The 7,894-nt window shown below is 42.4% G+C and overlaps 1 long non-coding RNA gene across 1 annotated transcript in view; it reads left to right on the forward strand.

The window, feature by feature from the left end:
* LOC120749610 (uncharacterized) overlaps positions 1 to 7,588 on the forward strand; it is a 251,744-nt gene extending 244,156 nt beyond the window's left edge. The window contains exon 6 of the long non-coding RNA XR_005699694.2: positions 7,497 to 7,588. This is a non-coding gene — a long non-coding RNA (uncharacterized LOC120749610). The remainder of the gene's footprint in view (positions 1 to 7,496) is intronic.
* The last annotated feature ends 306 nt before the right edge of the window (positions 7,589 to 7,894 follow it).

A 7,894-nucleotide genomic window follows, 5' to 3' on the forward strand; every position in this document is an offset into this window, starting at 1 on the left:
CTAAAGCCTGAGAGTGCTATTACTACTGAACTTACTGGGAACTGTGGAAAAGGGGCTGAAATTCCAGTGCCTGGGTTCACAAACACCAGGTCACTAGTGAAGGATCAGGAATCAGTATCCACCTTTTCTTTACCTGTTTGTGATAAAGAGGAATGCCAGGAAGAGGAACAAGGAAACTGCACTCCAAGTGAATCCATTTCTGTACAGCAGATTCATCTGCTTATGTGTGGATGAACTAGAGTGGCCCACTGAGGGTGGTAGGCTAGGTCATACGAGAAGAAAAGTCTGTCCTTCTGTACGTATTTGATTTACTTGGTTTGAAGGGGATTATACATTTAATATATTAAATCCACAAGCCACAGGAATGACAGTCTTAAAAGAGCTGACTTGCTCACTAGGCTAAAATTAGTGTTCTTCATGTTTCATTTTAGTGGTGCCTTTCCTTGACATATCTGGCTCTACCTGCAGTTGTAGTTATTCCAGAAAAGGAGTGCCCTTTTCTGGTTTAAGATAAGCCACTCCTGTACTAGGTTATAGGTGCTACTCAGTGTCACCTTGCCTGGTCTCTTCAGTACTGTTTGCTCTCCTTTTTATGGCCATCTTGTCTCTTCAGGTTGACAGTTTTTCTGTCTCCAGCTATCTGCCTGTGTGGTGCTTGGAAAACCTCTTATCATGAGAAAAGTAAAAAAAAAAAAAATGAACATTTTCCAGCATGAGTTCACATACAGAAGGAGCAGGTACATCCTTGGGAGCTATCAACTCAGAGTCCACGTTTCAAAATGTGTTCCAGTGCACATTGTTTATTTGGGAAAAGTCATAGAGAAATGCTTCTAAGACATCTACACCTTGTTTATCAGTTCAATGTCACTGAACATTTTCTCTTGCCCTTTCACCAGAAGAAAAAAACCATAAATGCACACGAAAAGGGTCAATGTTTTTGAAAGGTCAGTAATTCCAGATGAAATGCAAACCTAAGGCTTAAAAAAAAAAAATCTCCATTGAGCAATAAGGCACTTAGAGTTTGACTTTGTTACGCAAGAGAGAAACTTTCCAGCTGGCTAGCAGTGGCTCCAAAGGGTGTCTGTGTGGTTATTGATTAATTAAATCTATTGTTACTCACTTCTTTCATTATCCAAGTGTTTTCTCTTCACTTGTGTCCCTGCATAACCCTGTTCTAAAGATTTGGAATCTGTCAGAGACAACTGCTTTGAATATCAGGTTGCTTATTTGAAATGCTAACTCTTCCTGTCTCAGAAATTTCTAGGTGTGGCATTTTAGACCTCAGAAGAATGAGAAAGCTACTTCAAGTTGAAGGTGTCTCCTGTCTCATGTTCAGGCCTGGAACTCTGTAATGTGTAACAGAGAGGAAGGGCACAAAAGGCTGGAGCAGAGAGGCGGCTCCGGTGCTCTCCGTTCCAGTGCTGAAACACAAATCTTAGCGGGTTGTGCGAAGGACAGATGTCTCTAGAGGGTGGACACTTGCTGTTTGGGGTTCTGAATCTCTGGTGGAGTAGTGTGGAGGATGAGATTAGTAATATTAGCAAGCCAGCAGCACAGAGGCACGCACCTTGGCTCCGGCGAAGATCTCTAAAGAGCCTTCTACCCACAGAGTCCTCTGCTCATGGTCCCAACAACCAAAGACCCTGAACAGTACTGCTGCCCCAGCAGTAGGAGGCTGTGTCTAAAAACCCAGAGAAAAGCCCAGCCCTCGCTAGGCCACACAGTCCCCAGCATCTCTGTTTGCTGTACTGAGGGTACTTTGTGTGCTGGTCCCTGGCCCGGCGCCACTGACTTGTGTCACACAGGAAGCTGAAGGCCTGCCAGCTGGGATCTGCTTCTGGTCGCTATCTCCAGCCATCAGTGCTCGATTGGAGCCTGTTAACCAGGCTCCTGACCTGCCAGCCTTGCAGGTCCCAGGCATTTGCTTTCCCTTTCGAGCCCTTCAGATAGCAGAGACTGTTCTACTGCGATGAATGCGTTTAGGAAATGCCAAGTCTGAATTAAGTGCTGCTGGGTATGGGAATTTTTAGCTTGACTGGAAGGTAGGATGGACTGTGTTCATGCCTAAGAACAGGGCAGACCTCTTTGATAAGCTTCCTCACAGAAGCAATTCTTTATCACAGCAGTGACAAGTCACTCCTAGTTCCTTCCTGCTCTGTATCAGCATTATTTTCACTGAAAAACAGGGCTCATTTGAAGGGTAAAACTGCAGCCCTCACTCAAGTCAAGAAAGCACTACCTCCACCTTTCTGAAGCAGGGAAAGAGAGGAGACACTTCCAGTTCAAGACTGTTTGGCTGCTTTACAGTTTTGTTTGGTGAACATAAAAGAGACTTGGAAATTTCAGAGGCCTCTTGTAGGAAATCCTTTACAAGTTCCTTTAGTAGATGGGTTTTACCTCAACTATTCAACTAATTATAATCAGTCACTTGGTCCGGGAAGAACAGGGAAATTGTATCATGCACATTTCATACAGGATTTACTTAAGCATTCTGGGTTTTAGATCTTTGGCACCAGCAGTTAGCCCTTTTGCCTGTAATTTTAGCTGGCAATAACACCGATGCCTTCGTACCATAGAAATGGGCTTCCTCTTCTGCAGACCAACAACAATAGCGTCAGCTGGCAGGCTCATTTCTTGTAAAAACCACAGGCAAACAAAATATGCATAGGTTGGTCTTCCAGTCCAGTAGGATAACAAAGGAGACGTCTGTGCCTGGGGATGTCCATTTTCCCCCAGTTGCAGAGGGGGAGGGAGGGAGGTACCCCAAGATCACCTTGCTGATAAGTCTAAATAGCCCTGGTTATAGCAGGTGCTGCTAATAAACTCTGTGGTAAACCTTCATGCAGCACAGTATCAGGAAGGCCACCTCCTTTCCCTAAAGCCCCTCTAAATGGGACTTTTTAACCATTTCCCAGCCACAACAATGTGTTGGCCATTGTGAAAGTCCATCTAGAGAACCTAAAACCTCAGAGAGGGGCTGGTACCACAGATGGGGAGGAGCAGCTGTGGGGAGGAGCAGACCTGTTTAGCTTGTGTGCAGCTTAGCCATATAAATGTCTTGAGCACAGAGGAAATTTGCAGTCAATCTGGTGCAAACAAAATATTTCAGCACAATTGCAGTAGTTGTACAGGAATGCTGCTTTTAACTAAACATCTGTTACCTTTTTCTGATTGAATTATATGGTTATAAGCCTCTGAGGCTTATAACTTATTACTCTCTCTTCCTTTCTACCATAAATCTCTTTTCCTGCTGTTTTATCAATCAGTGATTGTGCCTGAGGATTTTGCAGTGCCTGTCTTTGATCAGATTAGAAATGTTTGTGGTTGCTCGTTCTCTGAAGCCTTGCACACACAAGACAATCTTCCACGGCTACCTCAGCACAGCTTTTGTGCCAGCAGCCACCTGCCCTTCTCGGCTGATGTACCACTGCTGCCCTAACCTCTGTGGAGGGGACTGAGCCTGGAAATATTTTGATCCTGATCTGAATAAGGCTGCCAGTAGAAGCAGACAATGCTTTGCCATGATACAGTGGTATCAAACACACAGGAACAAAGACGTAGCCTTTCCCTGAATTACGATGATGCTCCACCTGCTTTTGGAGTTGTGTTGAGGCAGTGTAAGGTGCTACGACCAAAGCAGGTGCAGGCAAAACCATTTAACTCTGTACTCTATCAAAGAATTTGATTGCTACCATCTTCCCCCTGAAGAGCCAGCACAAGCAGTGTTGTGGGCGGTGATGTCTGAAAACTGCACTACCTGATCACAGATCGTAGTAGGGATGACTCTTCCAAGCCTTCTGTCTCTTCAGATAATTTTCTGTTGCTTTCTCATCATCTTATCCTCATCAACCTTCCATGTTTTCCCCCCTGCACTCTTCAAATATTTCTGTATTGGTGTTTTAGGTCACCTAAGCGAAGCTGGAAGAAAAACTGGTTATGAAAGAGGAACAGTGATAGAGTCAGCTTAGCAGCACCACTCCTGTGTACTCAACTCCACTAGGTTCCCTCAAGTGTAAGTGCCTGGCCTCACCTGACCTGTGGCCCCAAGTCCTGCCTCTGTATTGGTTTAAATTTGCTGCAAATAGGTCAACCTATCTAAGAAAGGCTGTAAGAAAAGAATCCTAAACATTTTAATTTCTGAACTGGCAATAATCTTGGACAGTGCATGACAGAGCTTATAAATAGCACTTTGAGTGCCCATGATGTCACAAACCACAAGAGCGTCTGACTTGTGATTTATTACATCAGATCATGACTTTTTCATAGGCTTGTAGTTTGCAGCTTATTTACAGTCGGTACACCCACTATTATTCCTAAATCATCCCAGTGTTATGCAGGTATATAAATGATGCCTGGAAATGAAACAGTGAACAGCCAATTAAAAGTTTAACCTCTTCCTTTCTGATCTCTTCCTACGTGATTAGCTGAGGATACTGTTGCATAAATTACAATTGTGTCAGAAAATGAAAAACTGGTGTTCTTTCATTTGCCTGTGTATCACATTTACACTAAAAAACACACGTTGATTTTTTTTAATATTTATGCTTAAAAATAATTTCTCATGAAAACTGCATTTATTTGAAGACTTGTTCTTTCATTTTATTCACTGCAAGATTGTTGTTTCACAAGACTCACTGGAATAAAACAGCAAAAGCTACTTTCTGGAATTTAATGTAAGAAGAATTTTAATTCTTTATATAGTTCTTGACACTGCACACATATACACACAAATTGGTTTATTTAAACAGCAGTTTGAAAAAACAGAGTTGGGGAATGTAATCAGAAAAGGAAAAGCTTGCTATTCAGATTAATTAAGCTAAGTAACATTCAGTTTTTATGTCACATCTTTTTGGCAGAGAGAGTAATCTCATTTACTTTGACCATGTTTTGGAAGAGATCACAGTTAAGATTCAAATGCAGGCCAATTTAAACCCCAGGCATTAATGAATCCTGAATGTAATGATTTTAAGATTGGAAAAGTTTTTTGTTCCACTCCCTATCTATATCATGGAGTTACAGGGATTATTTGGTTTTGAACAGCCCAGTTGCAGAGAAAGGCACTCACCTAAAAACCTACAGAAAGAACTAAGCCATCTCAACCAGTCCTTGTTCAACTACATGCATTTTAAAATAAAGAAAATCCCAACCTGATAAAAATGTGTGATTATATTCGTGGCATATCCTGGTATCTAAGAGTAGATAAGGAAGTAACTGTATCATTCAGAAATGGCAAAATGGGAAATAATTTATGTCATTCCTCTCAACTGAGTATCAGTGGACCTGGCTGGTACATCAGCATATGCTCTTTATCAAAGGTTACTGTAAAGCACTCCTAATCATATTGTTGTGATTTATTCCCTCACTTTTAAAAAAATCCCTCAGGTGAATCTAAGGCTGTTGGAAAAGAAAAGTAATTACCAGTACTAATGTCCTGTACAATACCTGGGTCTATGCCTCATAGTTTCATAGTCTGTGATCTTAAAACTGTAGAACAGAAACTCCTTTTGTATTCTCACAGGATAAAGTACCCTAACTCAGCTGGCTGAAGAAGATCAAACACTACATGTCAGTGTGATTTGCAAGACAGACACAAAGAAAACTTTTCTGTAGCTAGCTGGTTCTTTCTAAACATTTGTTTGTGTTTATTAAAAGATTTACAGTGTTAGCAGCCCTTACTGGAATTGGAACTGAGTGCAGATAAGACAGTTCAAGGTGCATGAGAAATCAGGTTTATTGAAGTCTTCTTTGTACATATTTTGCATTGAATACCTCATCTTGTTTTTAAGTAGTGAGTTGGCTAGCTGAGGAATACCAGTGGCCATGACAGAGTAATCTAATGCACAGCCTGTCAGCAGTATTTCTAGTTGAGTTTACAGACATCTGTAGGTGGCCTCAAAGCTGGGTTTTACTCATTGTGACCTGCTTTTAAATATGAGTGTTTCCAGGCTCTTGCTGGGATAGGCAGAGAGCTTAGTGGAGGTCGTGGGAGAACCATGTGCTTGCTGTCTCTGAAGAAATACAAGGTACCTTAAATTGAAGAAAAATGCTTATCTTTGTTCAAAGAAAAATATTTGTGTACTCTGCTACTAATCTCAGGTGTTTAGTCATCAAGGAAGAGGCCTTCAAAATTCAGAAATCAAATTATTAGGCAAATAAATAAATAAATAGGGAAAAAATTAATGCCCCCTGAATATGGGAGGCATTGGTGAACAGAGTTCTGTTCTCAGGATTTTTTACACAGTCGTGACAGCTCAAATCCCATTTCCCTTTGATCAAAGTACCTACACAATCCCTTGATAGCAGGAATTGCAGCTCTAAGGAAAATATTGCAAAACTTTCCTGTATGAAAGTACGCAGATTTTTGGTATCATCCGGTTCCTGGCACACTGCCACTGGCACAGAGCAGTGCTGGAAGCCTTCCACAAGTATCCACAGTGGATCTTCCTATGTCTTACCATATCCCTGGACATGTGGTAGCAGGCACTGTCAGAACCTGGGCAATGGCTAAATAAGCTTCTGCTGGACGCTTTCTTATGTCTTATTTTGGATTTGGAAGAGTTAATAAATATACAGATGTGGTTTTCCTCCTCTGCAATTAAATCCCAGAGGAAAAATGACACAAGCCTCAACTACATCCTTAATCTCCTGAACAACAGAAACTGTGTTAAAAAACCCAAAACAACTGTCTTCCTGGGTAGGGTGGGTGCTGATCAGAGATCCTCAGCTGGGTTTCTGGTGTGAGCCTTGCATGGCCTGGCTGGGGGCACCGAGGGGGCTGCCTGCCACTGTGGGTGCTTACCTGGGCTGGGCTGGGCTGGGCTCCTGCCAGGCAGGTGCTTGTGGCTCAAAAACTGCTTCTTTCCAGCTGGGAGTGCTTTGGCAGAGGCATGGGGTGGACAGATGCTCTGCACTTGCCCAATTTATCTTCTGGAGAGGTGCCTTCCTTCTCCGGATCTGTCAGCTCCCCTGCACTAAAAATACTTCCCTGAAACGTGCCCTCTTGAGCACTCAGTCGTGGGGAGAGCCTGACCCTCAGCTCAGCTGGCAGAAAGCAGTCTTCTGGCATTTTCTGCGTACTTCTGGAAGGTCACAATCAGCTGCCCAGAACCATTATCAAAAGAATTGGGACATAGAATTGCACACATTTACCCAGCCTCTCCTCTCTTTCTCCTCCCTCTGACTCAACAAGTGGTGTAAGCTCCAAACAGCATCCTTATCCTACAAGCGTGTTTAATTTCCTGTACAAATTGAGGTATTAGGAATTTTAACCCCCAGATGTTTCTCAGAGTTATGTAAACCAAGAGGCACCCAGATGCTCACGTAAGAGCAGAGGGAAAATCCCTTTGGGAGCATGTGCCTGGCCCATGGCTGCAATGGGCTGCCAAGCAGTGTTATTCAAACTGTGACGTGCAACAGGCTGAGATAGCAAAAGCCCAAGGCAAGGAGAAAGAGGTGAAGGTGTAAAATGACACACCGTTCCTTTTCTTTTTCCCCAGCTGGGCCTTGGGAAAATTAGAATATACTACAGCTGTGCCTTGCAAATCAAGAGTCAAGTTCTCCTGTGCATGAACTCAGCAGACACCAGAGAGAGGCCTACATGACAACAAATATCAAAAGAAAAAAGATGTAACAAAACAGGTAAATATTAACATTCAGTGTTTTCCAGTGTATTTAGTTTTCTCCTCCTTGTTTCACTCCCCTTTTGAGACAAAGAATTGTCATCTGAAAAAGAAGAAATTTTCTCTTGTTTTGTTGCGTTAGGGAATATAAGAAGGTTTGAAAATGTTTAGGTATTTGAAAATTAGTCTATTTTTAGAACAGTCACAACCACTGAGTCTGTTTCCTGGAGGTCTTTTGTGGTGACCTTCAGATGTTGACTATGAAGTCTTTGAAT

Source organism: Hirundo rustica, chromosome 2 (genome assembly GCF_015227805.2).
Source record: "Hirundo rustica isolate bHirRus1 chromosome 2, bHirRus1.pri.v3, whole genome shotgun sequence".
Taxonomy (NCBI): domain Eukaryota; kingdom Metazoa; phylum Chordata; class Aves; order Passeriformes; family Hirundinidae; genus Hirundo; species Hirundo rustica.